Source organism: Rhinolophus hipposideros (assembly GCF_964194185.1).
Source record: "Rhinolophus hipposideros genome assembly, chromosome: 5".
In the NCBI taxonomy this organism is placed as follows: Eukaryota; Metazoa; Chordata; class Mammalia; order Chiroptera; family Rhinolophidae; genus Rhinolophus; species Rhinolophus hipposideros.
In genome coordinates, this window is record NC_138051.1 from 22,978,530 (window position 1) to 22,993,344 (window position 14,815).

Consider the following 14,815-nt stretch of genomic DNA (forward strand, 5'->3'; position numbering starts at 1 on the left):
TACACGAGGTCATTTCTTAGTATCAAATGCTCCTCTATTAAGAATCAGTTGTGTTCAGTTGTGTTCGAGCCTGGACAGACATGGAATTAAAAATGGCTGTTTATTAATGATTGAATTCCTGAGAGAGGAGAGTTCATCAGTGTAAAGACTCCCTTTTTTCGTCTTTGTTTTACTTACCTAAACTGAAGTTAAGACATCGGAAGTGTCACTTTGTTGGAAAAACTTGAAATTGAGCTGCAACAGTTACTTTGTTCTCATTTCTTGAACTTCTGGGATCAAACAGAAGTGAAATTCTTTATGTAAAGCACCATTTTCAATCACTTGCACTTTACTTCTTGTCCCCATCAAAATACACAAAATTCTTCTCAAGGAAAAGGAGTTACTAGTGGAAGTACAAGTCTGATGGTGCTCAAAGTCAAATTAGTTTTTATCAGTGAGTGACATGTAACTGTGAAAATTATCAGTATAATTTTATTAAGTAGGATTAGGAATCCTAACCATTGCCAAAAATGATAAACAGACCAGAACACACCAAAACATCTCTGGTTTTCAGGTGAAAATAGGAGAGAATAAGGTGGGAGAAGGTGCAACCCAAGGTATGAGATAGGTGTCAAGTGTCACATTTTATCTTGGGGTAGCTTTCAGCACCTCTCCTGTTTAGCACATCTATTCCTCCAGATAGTCTCAGTTTGTAAGTCATCTTAATAAATGGAAACATATTCAACACATAGCAAAGGGCAGGATTTCAGGCACAGGGATGGACCACCTTCTTCTTCACTGTTTCTCAGTGGTACCACAAATACACACGAGGCCTGATCAAATGAAGTGAATAAAGATGGAAATGCATTACACATTTTGTTTATCAGTTGTTATTTCTTGTGTTTTTCCTTGATTTGTCTTCTAATTTTTATAATTTGCTATAGCAACTACTCAAGTTTTTAATGGTAAGAAAAATAAAACACTACTGGGAAGACAAAACATTAAAAAGATAATCAGTATCCAACTTGACTTTTTATCCCAGCAATGATGGATTTTTATTGACAATTTTAAAGAGCAGTAATGAAAGAAACAAAATGGCACCTAACAAGCCAATACATTGAACAAGCCCATAGTACTAGGTGACTCTATGAATAAATTGTTAAGATTGCACCATTTTTGACATACAAAAATGGCAGTTTCATATGGTTTTCTCTAATAACAAAGCATACAGACCTTGTCTAAAATGGCTTGCTTCTGTCCTTCCAGACCCCAAAGGTGAAGATTCCATGTGTAAATCAAGGAATTTCTGTAATTGTTGAATCTGTGCAATGCTGAATTATGGTAAAAGTAATAATGGTAGGTACTACTTACTGAGTGCCTACTATGTGCAAGGAATCTTATGTTATTTATCATAATTAATCCTTACAAATAAAACATTGATATTTTGCCAGGAAAACTCAAGGAGGTTAAATATATCACCACATTCACACAGCAAGGAGGTTATGGTGGTGGTGCTCTTTGAATTTAGTTTTGCCTGACTCCAAAATGGCACATCCCATCCCATTCCAGTAATAAATTAAGTTCATTATTGTTTAATTCATTTCTTTTTTCTGAAAGAATCTGTTTCACTATGTTTTCAAGGTGTCAGCTTGGAGTTAAATATTTTCTCATGCACTGCTGTACATGTTACTAGGGAAAGTAAACAAGCTGTTGAAATGCATCAGTTCAAAATGAAACTAATGATTGTAAAATTTAGCTAACTTAAGTAAAAAAAAAGTAATTTCCACTCTACTACCTGGTTCTCTCTAACCCTGATTAAACTCACTTACAGTCCTTCAAATGGTAGGTAATAGAGACCAGCCTAAATAACCCTCTTTAAAAAAAAAAAAAAAAAAAAAAAAAAAAGTACTGTTTAGTACAGACTCTGATGAGCTGAATGGTTTCTAAAAAACAAAAATTTTCTAGGCATCAAATGTAGCCAGGGGAATGTACCTTTGAAGTTTGCCTTTTCTTTCGATCCTAGTACTTGACGGAAACAGCTAAGGATGCTTCTTTGCTACTGGCCTAAGTGTGAGCTGTCAGAGAAAGCACACAACACAATCCTGGTGAGAAACTAAAGAGGGAAATAGAGAATGCCTCAGCACACATTTCAACCAAATGTGCACACACTTTATTACTGACAACTTTACCTGGGAATCTTACTAAAATATTATAGTACATAGTTTAAGGAAGCATATGTTTAAAGTAAGCACTATCACTCATTCCTCTATCATATTCTGAGAGTTATTCACAACAATTGTGTTCCTAGTGAAATAACAGTGAAACAATTTAGTCTGAATTTTTTGCATACCTGTGCTGCCTCTCTTATTTAAAGTCATCATTCTTGTATTTCATCAGTTCTAAAGTGCATCTTCCCCCCCCTCATTTTAACATCCCTGATATCAAGATATAGCTCATGATTGATAATTTTCATTTCTGGTACATTCATGAAAATCTTAGTTATTCCTGTTGACATAGCTGGACAGTGGCAATTCCTTGACCTTTCAGTCAAGAAACAGTTTAAGGATCACTTGAAGGCATAGAAGTACTAAACATTGTCTAACAGCCTTCCTTTGACACGTTCTTGTAAGATCAACAAAGTGCCAAAATCAAAGCTTCCAACTTCAAAGAAAATCTCAGAAACAATAGTGGAGAACTTTTGAAATACTGCCTGGAGGGCATTATTGTATAGAAAAATGGATTTTGAAAATTCTGAGTAGAAAAATGACTTGTAAGAATTAGATTCTGAATATGAAATGTTTTAGGAATGCTTTAACCAATTTTGCTTATGTTTTCCTTTTCAGAAGTATTAAATATAATTTTACAAAAATTTGTCTAAAGAAATCAAAAATAGCTCTTTCATTTGGTTCAAAAAAAAATTCTAAGGGATAAGAATGCATTATGTCATAGTTTAATCGAGTTTTTTTTTCTTTCTTAGTGATAGATAAAATAATGGTGCATTTTACAATCAAAGTTGATGGAGATTGGTAATAATCTAAATTTAAGATGATCAGAGGCTTCCACAACATCTTCACTCCTTTTATCCAATTAATTATAAGATCTTATCAATTTTGTTTCTAGAATATAGTTTTAATCTGACTATCCTTCCCCATTCCTACTGCTTCTTTCCTAATTATGACTCATAATTTCTTTCAAGTTTGTTACCATAATCTTTTATAGATCTCTTTGTCTTGGGTTTCTTTCCAGACCAGTGCATCCTTCTCAACGATTGAATGATTTTACATTTAGATCAATATTCAGGTTGAAAACCCTCAATAGGTCCCCATTTCCTAATGCATGGTTAAGAAATGTACTGTAAGCATGTCCTCTCCCCACATGCCCGTGGCTAATCAATCAAAGTTTTTTTCTCTTTAATGAGGGCAGGATTTGTGTTTACCTTGCCAACTACTAAATTCTAAATGCTTAGCATACCACTGGCACATAATATGGTCTAAATAAATTTTTGGTGAATGAATAAATGAGCCAGATATGCTTCATGATCCATCTATATACCAAACTCCAGGTAGCAACTATCTAATTCTTGGAGTTGGCACTTAAATTTTACTATCTGAAACCAACAGAACAAAGTCCTAAACTCTTTAAAATAATAATCAAGGCCATTAAAAGTTTATCCCTATGTTCTTTTACAGTCTTATCTCTTATTTCTCTCCATCAAGCACCCTTATACTCCAACCTTATCGGGCCACTTGACATTTCCTGAATAACCTTTCCAAAATTCATAATTTCTTCCTCTGTGCTCCCCTCATACTGCTAACTCAACATTATTACAATGAGTTAATTCTATATGCGTCTGTTTGCCCTCTAGAAAGTGAGCTCTTGAAGGAATTATATTGTAGTCAATTCTTTTGCCCTGAATGCTTAGCATAGTTTCCACCAGAAAAATGTGCTGAAGCAAAATGTTTATGGATGACTCTATTAATTTCCTAGGGCTGCCCTAACAAATCATCACAAATGTGATGGCTTAAAGCAGAAATGAATTCTTTCAAAGTTCTTGAGGCCAGAATTCTGAAATCAAGGTGTTAGCAGGGCTATGATCCTTTCAAGGGTCTAGGGGAGAAGACCTTTCTCATCTGTTCCAGCTTTTGATGGCTTCAAAAGCTTCTTGGCCTCTGTCTTCACATGGTTGTTTTCTCTTCTCTGTGTCTCTCCTCTGTGTCTCTTATAAAGATGCTTGTCATTGGAGTTAGGGGTCACCTGGATAATCTCATCTCAAGACTCTTAGCTTAATTCCACAGGCAAAAACCCCTTTTCGAAGTAAGGTTCTATTCCCAGGTTCTGGAATGTGGACATATCCTATTGAGGATCATCATTCAACACAGTAAATATTTTCTAGCATAAACACTTGTCTCACACATAATTCTAAGGGTGTGAAATTCATAAAATGTAAAGGTAGATCTTAAAGAGACGGAATCCAATAAAACGCACACATTTTGAATGATACTAACAGGTACTTCTGTTGCTTAAATCTCAGGGCTAATGTTTCCATTTTGCATTACTGCATTTTTACTGATGTTATTATAATGATGGCTGTCCTATGGTATATCACTAATCTGAAAATAAATGATTCTATTCCAGACTATGAAATACCTCATTTCTCTACATTCAAAGTAAGCATGCAATTTATTCATATACTTCGCCAAGACAAGTCAATTCTCCTAAAAACCACATATATTTAGGAGTGATTTCAGCTTCCTGCTATTGCTAGTCTCTATTGCCATCTCTTATTGGTTTCCCTTAACCCTGCCCATGAAATTTTAAATAGTCTTTTCATTAATTTCTCTTTAATCTCTCATGTTAAGTACGACAGCTGGTTCCTTCTAGGATCCTACAAAGAGTAATTGGCATCAGAGGTAACCCCAGAAAATAAACATTTAAAATGAGATTCTATAATTGAGTTGCTAACCCATTTGTGAAGAATGCAGATCACCTCCTTGCCACAGGGACATATGACAAGTAATCGTGGCATGTAGTGGCATCACTGTTACTCAAATTATCACCTATGATGGCAGGGGGTAGAGAGCAGGTAGAGGGCAAATACTGGAAGCTCAGGTGACTGTGACACGATCACTTTGGGGACAATGGTGACTATAAAATTGTGACTTGAGCTGGTTATATTTGACTATCCTCTAGAGTGTGTAAGGAGAAGAGGACAAACCGAAAGCCTTGAATGCTAGTCATTACATAAAGGAAAATTACAAAGCCTGTATGGTTGCTCTAAAGGTATGTTTTATCCTCTGCAGCTGCAGAGCAGATATAGCTGAAGATGAAGTCCACAGCCTGATTCTAAGAGTTGTAAAATTGTGATGCCAATTAAACATGCAGCCTTGTCAAGTCTTTTAGGCCCATTTGATCTGGTAAGTGGGAAATAGCAAGCCCCAGAGATCCTTTACTAAAATACATATATGCCAAAGAATGGGAGGTGAACCCCACAAAAGGGCTGGGTCCTTCACATACTTGTAAGTGAAGTTTCTAGGCCTCTGTGTATGTAGTCTGAAGTTGGCTGAGATATCCTTCCTAAAATGAGAGGCACGGCACACTGCCCACTGCAAAGAAAGAGGCACAATTTCATGAGTGTCATTGAATAGCAAGGGCCACGTGTACCACATTTGGGCATGTTTCTTCGATTTGATTACTGAGTCATCCACAAGGCAGTTTTGAGGGGTGTTAGAGCATATAACTATTCTGCAGCAGGTACCGGTGCAGTGTAAGCTGCTTTGTCACCCAGACCTCAGGACACAGAAAACCAATTTGCATTTGAAGAGTCTGTGGCAGACAGAGTGGCTTGTAGTGTATCTATAATAGTAAACCCTGATAGGAAAGCTCTAGGGTTTTGGAGTAATGTCATGGCCTCTTTTGCTATTAACCATTTCCCATTTGAAAATCAGCTTCTGGTTTGATTTAGTAGAGACTGAAGTCCAGATCATGCCACATCAAGTGACTGTGTAACCTGAACTGCCCCTGTTGTGATCCACTGAGTCACAAAACTGCGCATGTGCAGCACTGTGTTACATGAACATGGTCTGTGTGAGACTGAGCTTTAGCAGAAGCAGAAGGCGCTACAAAAATGAATGAGCGCATAGCTCAGAATCCCTGCTAAAGCTCAGTCTCACACATCTGCTGCTGCCGCTTTGCCACTTCTTCCTTAACTGGCGTCTCTGGCTCCACGCTGTGTGCTAACACATGTCTGAAAGTAGGTTGCCACGGCATTACAGCTCCACTCAGAGGTGGCTCTGAAAGAAAGTGGCTAAAGAAAATCCTCCAAAACAACAGAACATCTAGTTGTCTACTTGGCAGGGAAGGAGAGATGACCCAAGATGCAGACCTGTGCTGATTCAAAAGAGTAGCTAGCAAGTTTACTAGCTGATCGGGGACCTGGAAATGACAATGTTGGAAGATAGATAACAAGGAGGAAAGGGCTTTTAATAAATCAATAAGTCAGTGAGTAAGATGACCTGACCCATGGATATCAGTCAGTGTTTTTAATCCCAGTCACTCATCATGCTTGTTGAATAAGTCCATGAATAAAGTGCCAAGGGGGTAGGGATGGAGTCCTCACACAGACCCAACAACTTGGACTCTGCCTCACTAAAACTAAACCCTAGCTGCTTCATTCCTGACTTCACACAATCTCTCAAGTCATCCCCGAACCCCATCGCGTCCTTGGGAGAAAGGCCTGCCACAGCAGATAGGAAAAGCTGAAGCAGCAGAAAGACAAACTGGACTCACTTGACATGTATGCCCAGAATCTTATCCCTTTCCCCACTGTTTCCTTAAAGTGCTGTTTTATAGAGTGCAGATTATGGCCATGTGGGATTCGTTTTCTACTCATTTCACACTTTACATAGAAGATGAGAATTCGGGTCCTTTTAGAAGAAAGGCATTTAGAGAAAACCACAACTCTGGCTGAGTTGTCATTTTTAAAATGTATTGATTCACTACTATACTCATAACTACCTGAAAAATTCAGCAAGTTGCAGAATACAAATCTCTGCTCATCTTGAAGGTGTTCCAAATGTCTCCCTTAGCTTTCTAAAGCCTATGCTCGGATCCTGCATTTGTGTAAATTGGAATACATTTATTAATTTAGAAAAATTCAGATTTGGAAACACCGCTTTGGAAGTAATGATTGTGATTGGTTTCATTTACAAACGGCATCTGGATCTCAGATACACTGACTCGATGAAGGTCACACAGACCTCACTTAGGACTCAGACCCACTTTTCTTTTCAGGCTACTCAGGACAGTGTAGGTAGAAATGTTTGCCTGGCCTTTCTGGAGCACACTCCACTATTTTCATGATGAAACCAACAAATCCAGTTAGTCAGCAAAAATGTTATTAATGAAAAGGAAGCTCCAGGTCTTTATTGGAGATGTGAGTATCCAGCTTCACATGGTCACTAAACACGTCATAATATCTCTGTTTTTTCTTTTGGCACATAGCGTGTGATGGCAGAAGCTGATGTAACACCTGCCAGAATTTTGCCCCTTTAGAATTGAGTTTTTCTCACCTGAGCAGAACTGTACATGAAATCTGGTTAGATGGGTACGGGTCATTCATTGGTTTACCAGGAAATCAATCTGACAGTGGTGGGGGAAGAGCATTATGCAATCATTGTCCCCTTAGCCTGTTGAATTCAAGATATACAGTGCGTCTAGCATTGCGTAACATTACCATTAATCTTCCTGTTACAATTCAGAATCTTATAAACTCGCAAAAGATGAGAAAATTTTATCAGTATATGCGAGGACTAATTAAGTTTGCAAACTTGTTGCAATGATGTTGCTAACCTTTTTTGATATGAGAGGGATTATTCATTATGAATTTGTACCAACTGGACAAACAGTTAACCAAGTTTACTATTTGGAAGTGCTCAAGAGGCTGTGTGAAAAAGTTAGACGACCTGAACTTTCACCAACAATTCATGGCTCTTGCATCAGAACAATGCACCAGCTCACAGGGCCCCGTCTGTGAGGGAGTTTTTAGCCAGTAAACAAATAACTGTATTGGAACACCCTCCCTACTCACCTGATCTTGCCCCCAATGCTTCTTTCTTTACCCGAAGATAAAGGAAATATTGAAAGGAAGACGTTTTGATGACATTCAGGACATCAAGTGTAATACGATAACAGCTCTGATGGCCATTCCAGAAAAAGAGTTCCAAAATTGCTTTGATGGGTGAACTAGGCTCTGGTGTCAGTGCATAGCTTCCCAAGGGGAGTACTTCAAAGGTGACCATAGTGATATTCAGTATGTAGCACTTTTTTCTAGGATGAGTTCGTGAACTTAATTGACCATATATATACATATATATATATATATATGTATGTATATGTGTATATACTTTTTTTTTTTTTCTAATTTAGCAGCAGAAATTTCAGGCCAATTGCCTCTCCTTGAGCCATAATTTACTGGTCCTGTAACTTCTTCAGTTTCAATTTCCTTATTTAGGTCTCCACAAATCAGTCATCACTTAGGGTCTACATTTTTACTTTCTAAGTGGGTCCTGTGATCCCTTTAAATTTAGGTTGTTTGAACTGTGAAAATGCTTATACAAACAAACATACTTTGTTTAATCTTTCCCAGTTGTCAGAAAACCGTATCAATTTGTGCTTCTGTTTTTTTCATCATCTTTGCCTTTGTTTCTTTTTCTGACTGAGTGAAACCTATGATTTCTAGGCTAACTGTTTGATAATAAGCTTGTGCCTATTTTAACTTATTTCCATTGTAGTCTGCCCATCTTATTTAGTTTGCAGAGTATCTTTTGGGATTTAGGGGCTAAAACAAAAAATTAAGTAGGGAATTTAATTTTGGTTCTTGAATTTATTCACAAAATATAGCTAGATTATTATTTATTTCCCTGTATCCTAGTCAAATAATTCTAAAAAATTAAGTTATTGTGTCCACATGAGCAATATAAGCTTAATTTTGTTTACTTTTTAATGAATCTTTATCTGTCAGTCCTGATTAAATTTATTAAATGACTTCATTAAATCACATTTATTTCTATACTTTTAAAACTTAGCATCAGCAATACAAACCAGTTTCCAAAAGACTGCCTTGGTTACTGTTGGTGCCAGATAGCCTCCTAAATACAAATGGAAAAATCCACCTGATTTAGCCAGAAAATTAGTTTCTAATGACTTTATGTCCATTTAAATTGAAAACTCAGTGCTATTAATGTTTCTGAAAGTAATGGAGAATGTTTCCTTTTAAGATAATATGGCTTTAATTTCATCTTTTTCAAATGCAGTAGACTATTAATACTCATTTAAAATAACTGTTAAAGTAGCAATTTATTTTAGCTTTCTTATCAATTTTGAAAACATGCATACTGATTCAAATATTAGCATATGCAAATTTGAAAAATTTGGCAGTGTGGAATAAGCCATTTACTCCAGCCTTTGGGGAGTAATGCATGTAAGACCTGGTGCTGATTCCAATTTGATTAATATCTGGCTCATCAATCTGCATTTCCATTTTCAATGTTGACATGTATAAACAACAGGTGCTATGCTCTATACACATCCAATAAATGTTTTTTAATTACACTCTTTTTTTATTACTCCTGTTCATCATAGGAGAAGAGTTGTATCTGTCTACACAAGCACACACACACATACCAATAGTTAAGGAAAGTGATTTTTAAACCAACTGAAATACACAGACCCAAAAATGCATTAATAACAGGGTTTGAGATAAAATGGACATATCGAATATGTTCTACTGATTGCAAATTTGCATCATTGTTAATTAAATTTCTCCCCCTACCCCCAAATAGGAAGAGCTATGAAGAAAAACAATGCCTTTTAGTCCCTGTCAGTATAAGGGTAATTCTCTTTACAACTCAGAGGCCAAACTATATGTCAGAGAATATGTCAGGATCATCTGTGGAGACAAGTTTCTCATGCTCCTGGTTAAAAACCAGAGGTAAGTATAAAATTGTCAAACCACACCAGAAATCAGCAGGTGAACAAAATTAACATGGCATTATTTATTCTCATCATAAATTTTTAGGCAGTTTTTAAATCCTTTTGGGAAAGACTGACTAAAAAATGTAGGCTATTTCAAATGTAGAAAATCTGAGTTTGCAAAGTGACTCTAGAAATTTACAAAAAGACAGATTTTTTTTGAAAAATGTAAATCCTCAGCATCTCTGACCATACATTTAGGAACTGAATACTGACCCTATCCCTTTGGTGCTCTCTAGGATATTACCTCTGTACACATGAGTCACTGTTCTTGCACATTTTCAAGCTCTTCTGCTTTACAAGCTCTTTTCTCTCTTCCTACAGGCATACACATGTCCCCCACATTCTGAAAATATATTTCCTTAACCAGTCTCCTGTAGTTACTATTGCTCCTTTCTCACTCCCTTCACCAACCAGCCTTCTTGAAAGAATAGTTTATATTTGTTGAGTTCATTTCCTCAACATTTGTTCTCTCCTAGTCCCCTTACCATTTTGGTTCTGCTTCTAGCATTTTACTGAAAACTGCTCTCACTAAGGTCCCTACGAAGATTCTTCAAGGGGATGAGTCAGCTGTTGAAACCTCAGCTAGGATGGTTATTGAATCTATGCCTTCAAATGGGGCAATTAGGAAAAGGCAACGTAGGCACTCCACTGTGGCATGTCTAGATGTCATGAAACAGTCTGTATACCCACAAATAAGGTGGCACTTTTAACATTCAGCAATGTATGCCCTCTGATTCAAAGATAGGTAAAAGTGCAAGAATGTGATCCCCAACTATAGCTCCATAGAGAATCCCCTTTGGCTATTTGACTGAGGAGGGTAAAAACTGAGCCTTATATACTTTGTCCTTGTATACTTTGCAGCGAGTATGAGCCTTGTATACTTTGCAGCGAGTATGACCATCAGGCAGGAGTGTACCTGTAGCTGCTCCAGGGTGACTCAAAGGGCAGCAGAAGGGAGAACTTGAAAATGGACAAAATTTCACATGGTGAATTTTGGGATCCACTTTCTCCAAAAGAAATGATGGGCTGAGCGGTGGGTTTACATTTTCATTTGGTGGCACACTACAGTATCCTGGACCCCAGGGATTAGCATTAGGGTAGCTTACCTGACCACAAAACCCTCCGTGCTCATTATAGAATGTGTCACAGGTCCTTCAGAGCAAGGCTAACAGTAATATTTATAGTGATTATATGATGTTTATAAGGGACAGGTGAGTGTTCCACATAGGTCTACTCGAATCTCTCTAACCATTTCTGTAATTCTTCTAGAAACTGCCTTTGGGCTAGTGAAAACACTTTGCATGCAGCTGCAGAGAACCAACGTACTTGGAAGTGTACACCTGGACACACCCAGGGTGGCCGTTAGCCAATGTCTATGAATACAAAAATATGAAAGCTCCTCTCTCTTATCCCCTTGACCCGAGTTGGGACAAACTCTAAGATTCAGTTAATGTCCCAGAGGCAGCTGAGAGTAGGATGCTGTCTGAAATTGCACCCTGGTTTAGCTTTTCCTTTTCCTGTCCAATCTCCCTGACTCCCTTCCTGGCTTCTCTTGGGAGCACTTTTTAAATAGGCCACCTGCACAGAAATCCTCACTTTTGAGTCTGTTTCCAAAGGAACCAAATCTAAGACAATCTCATCATAGGGTTTGTCCTTAAGAATTCCCAGATTCCTTTCCATTCAAGAAATTCAGTGCTGGAATTGACTTAGGGAGCCATGGCCTGGAAGCTCAATCCTGGAATCTGTTTACCAGGCTTTGTTATTGTTTTTTTATTTGTTTGTTTTTCTTTGTACAGATCAAGTGGGCCCTTGTGGTTGCACAGCTTTTTCAGACCTGAGGAGCCCCAATCAATCAGCAAGGCAAGTAGTGTTTGTCAAGGAACTCTGATTATCATTACATGTATTAAATGATGCTAATGAGGCGTCTCCCACCATGGCTTTCAGCCTGCAGAGAACAGAGAGTGCATACTTTTCAAAGATGGTTGTGTCTGTTTTTACCCCATATTTTTCTTTTTTTTTAACATCCATAGCTAAAACTTTGCCTTAATATACAGGGGGTGCCAAAAAAATGTATACACATTTTAAGAAAGGAAAAAAACTATTGAAATTGTAGCACTTAATATATCTTGATAACACAAGATGAATACAGTTACAAGAGGTGTTCAAAGTGGTAACTATCAGCGTCTGGTCACTTCTGATGATGGCCACCATTGTTTGGTAGACATCTGTGGTGAGCATTTAAACTGTTCCAACGTCATAGCAGAAGAAGCAGGACTTGCTTGCTATGTGAGTCTTCATGGATCTTCCCTTGTGTACGTCACACACAGTACCATGCATCTCAAACTTATCACGAATGCATGCAGTTGTTAGACGTGTTGGAGGTTCTGTTGCATACTCATGCCTCCATTATTGTACTTCCACAACGTTCTTGAATTTCAAATATCGCTTCAAAATGGTCTTGCGTTCCTCGAACTACAACTGTGCTTCTGCCATTTTTTTGACTCCTGCCTGTCACATGGTGATGCTAGCATTCATTTGATTAACACCATCTTCTGAGCGAATGTCATACTACACATTGCTACCACAACTCAATTCAACTTCAAAAAGTAATACATATGAGTAGATAACATGTCTTAAAATGTGCATACATTTTTTTTTGCACCCCTGCTATAATTATTCCATTTGTTCTGGTTCAAATCTGTTCCCAAGCATATTTCTTCAGGTGTTCACCAATATAACTTAGCAAAATGTTGCATTCTTTTTGGTGTATAAGCTGTTTTTTCCTTGGTGTAATTCTGCAATGGCTTCTTGGAGTGTGCTGGACTCTGACACTAGTTATGGGTCTAAGGCATTGAAGGATATCGGGAATAGGTTGTAAGGAAAGTTACACCACCTTGCAAGATAACTGTCCCAGCAAGGTGCTTACATCATTTTCAAGGAAGGCAGGAACAGCTCATCAAACACTGGAGAAAAAGTTATTTCTTCTAGTAAGAATGTTTAAGGACCGGTAGTGTTCAAGTACTCTGAGTACTCAGGGTTTTCTCATTTGTCCCAACTACGATTGGGATTCCAATGTCTTAACTTTCAATAAGAGACATGGTACCATTTGAATTCAACTGGTGTAATTCAGAAACCACAGGATTAGACCGTGCATTTAATTTTCAGTTTCATCAGCCCTGCAGAGATGAGAGCTAATTTTAGGGTAATCATTTTATCGCCCTGGCTTTTTGAATGTCTTGAGCTGCGAATTTAAAACTTTAAGCTTATCATTTCCTTTCTTTCAAAGCTCAACACATTTAGAAGTAGTCAACTCGCCTTAAATCTCTTGCATTCTTCATGCCCATTATGCTGTTCTAAGGCAGAAACTGTTCACTCCCCCAATTCCTTCCCTTCAATGCCACATCCTCTGCCATCCCTGGTGTCTGAGGAAAAATTGACTGTCATTTGAATTGTTTTTACCCTTAAGGTAAATTGTCAATTCTCTCTGGATACTTTCAAGATAAATATATATATATATCTATATATCTATCTATATAGATATATGTAAGAGATAGATATATAGATACGTATTTAAAATGTATTTCTTTAACATATATGTATTTAAAATATGTATCTATACATCTATATCTATCTCTCTCTATATATGTAGTATACACACACACATACACACACACTCACACACACATACACACACATACCGGGGTGCCAAAAAATGTATACACATGACTTTTTAGTCATCTTTTTTTTTTATCGGTATATATTGAGCATTACAATTTTAATACAGCTTTTTTTTCCTTTCTTAAAATATGTATACATTTTTTGGCACCCTCTGTATATGTATATGTATATGTATATGATTACATCTAGACCTAGATCTATTTGCTTTTACTTGTTAGAAGTTTAATTATGATATGCCTTGGTATGGGATTCTTTGGTTTTATCTTACTTGGAGTTCATTTAGCCTCCTGAATCTATAGATTTATATCTTTTACCAAATTTTGGAAATTTTCAGCCATTATTTCTTTGAGTGCGTTTTCAGTCTCATGGTTTCTCCTTCTGGAAATCCAGTGATGCAAATAGTAGCTCTTTTGTATTGTCCCATCACTCTCTGAAACTTTTTTTTTAGTCTGTCTTCTCTTTGTTGTTCAGATTATGTAAACTTCATTGATCTATCCTCAAATCTATGATTGTATACGCCTGTCATAGCCACTCTGTTATTGAGCCCATCAAGTGAATTTATATTTCTGATATTGTATTTTTCAGTGTTATAATCTCCATTTGTTTTTTTTTTTTGATTTTTTAATAACTTCTTTGCTTGGGTTTTCTACGTCTTATTTGTTCCACGAAAATTTTAAATGGCTTATTCAAGCACTTTTATAATGGTTTCTTTAAAACTCTTGTCAGATAATTACACATTTGATTCTTCTCAGTATTGGAATCTGTTGATTATTTTTTCTCATTCATGTTGTGATTTATGTGATATGACGAGTGATTTTCTATGGTATCCTGGCCAGTTTGGATATTACATTATGAGACCCTGAAGCCTCTTTAGTCTTTTTTAGAAGGCAATCCCCTGGTGAAGTGTAGCCCAAGGGCTGGGTGCATGTGCATGTTCAATTTCTTGCTAGGCTTCACGGATATCGCACAGCAAAAGTGGAGCACTGACTCACACCACTCATCTGTCAAGCCAGAATTCTGTATCTAGTGAGAATATCCTCCAGGAACTATAGTACAATAAAGATAGTCTCAGCTGAAGGAAGAGTAAGAGAATTCATACGTAGCCAACAGATTTGCTCTAAGAGAA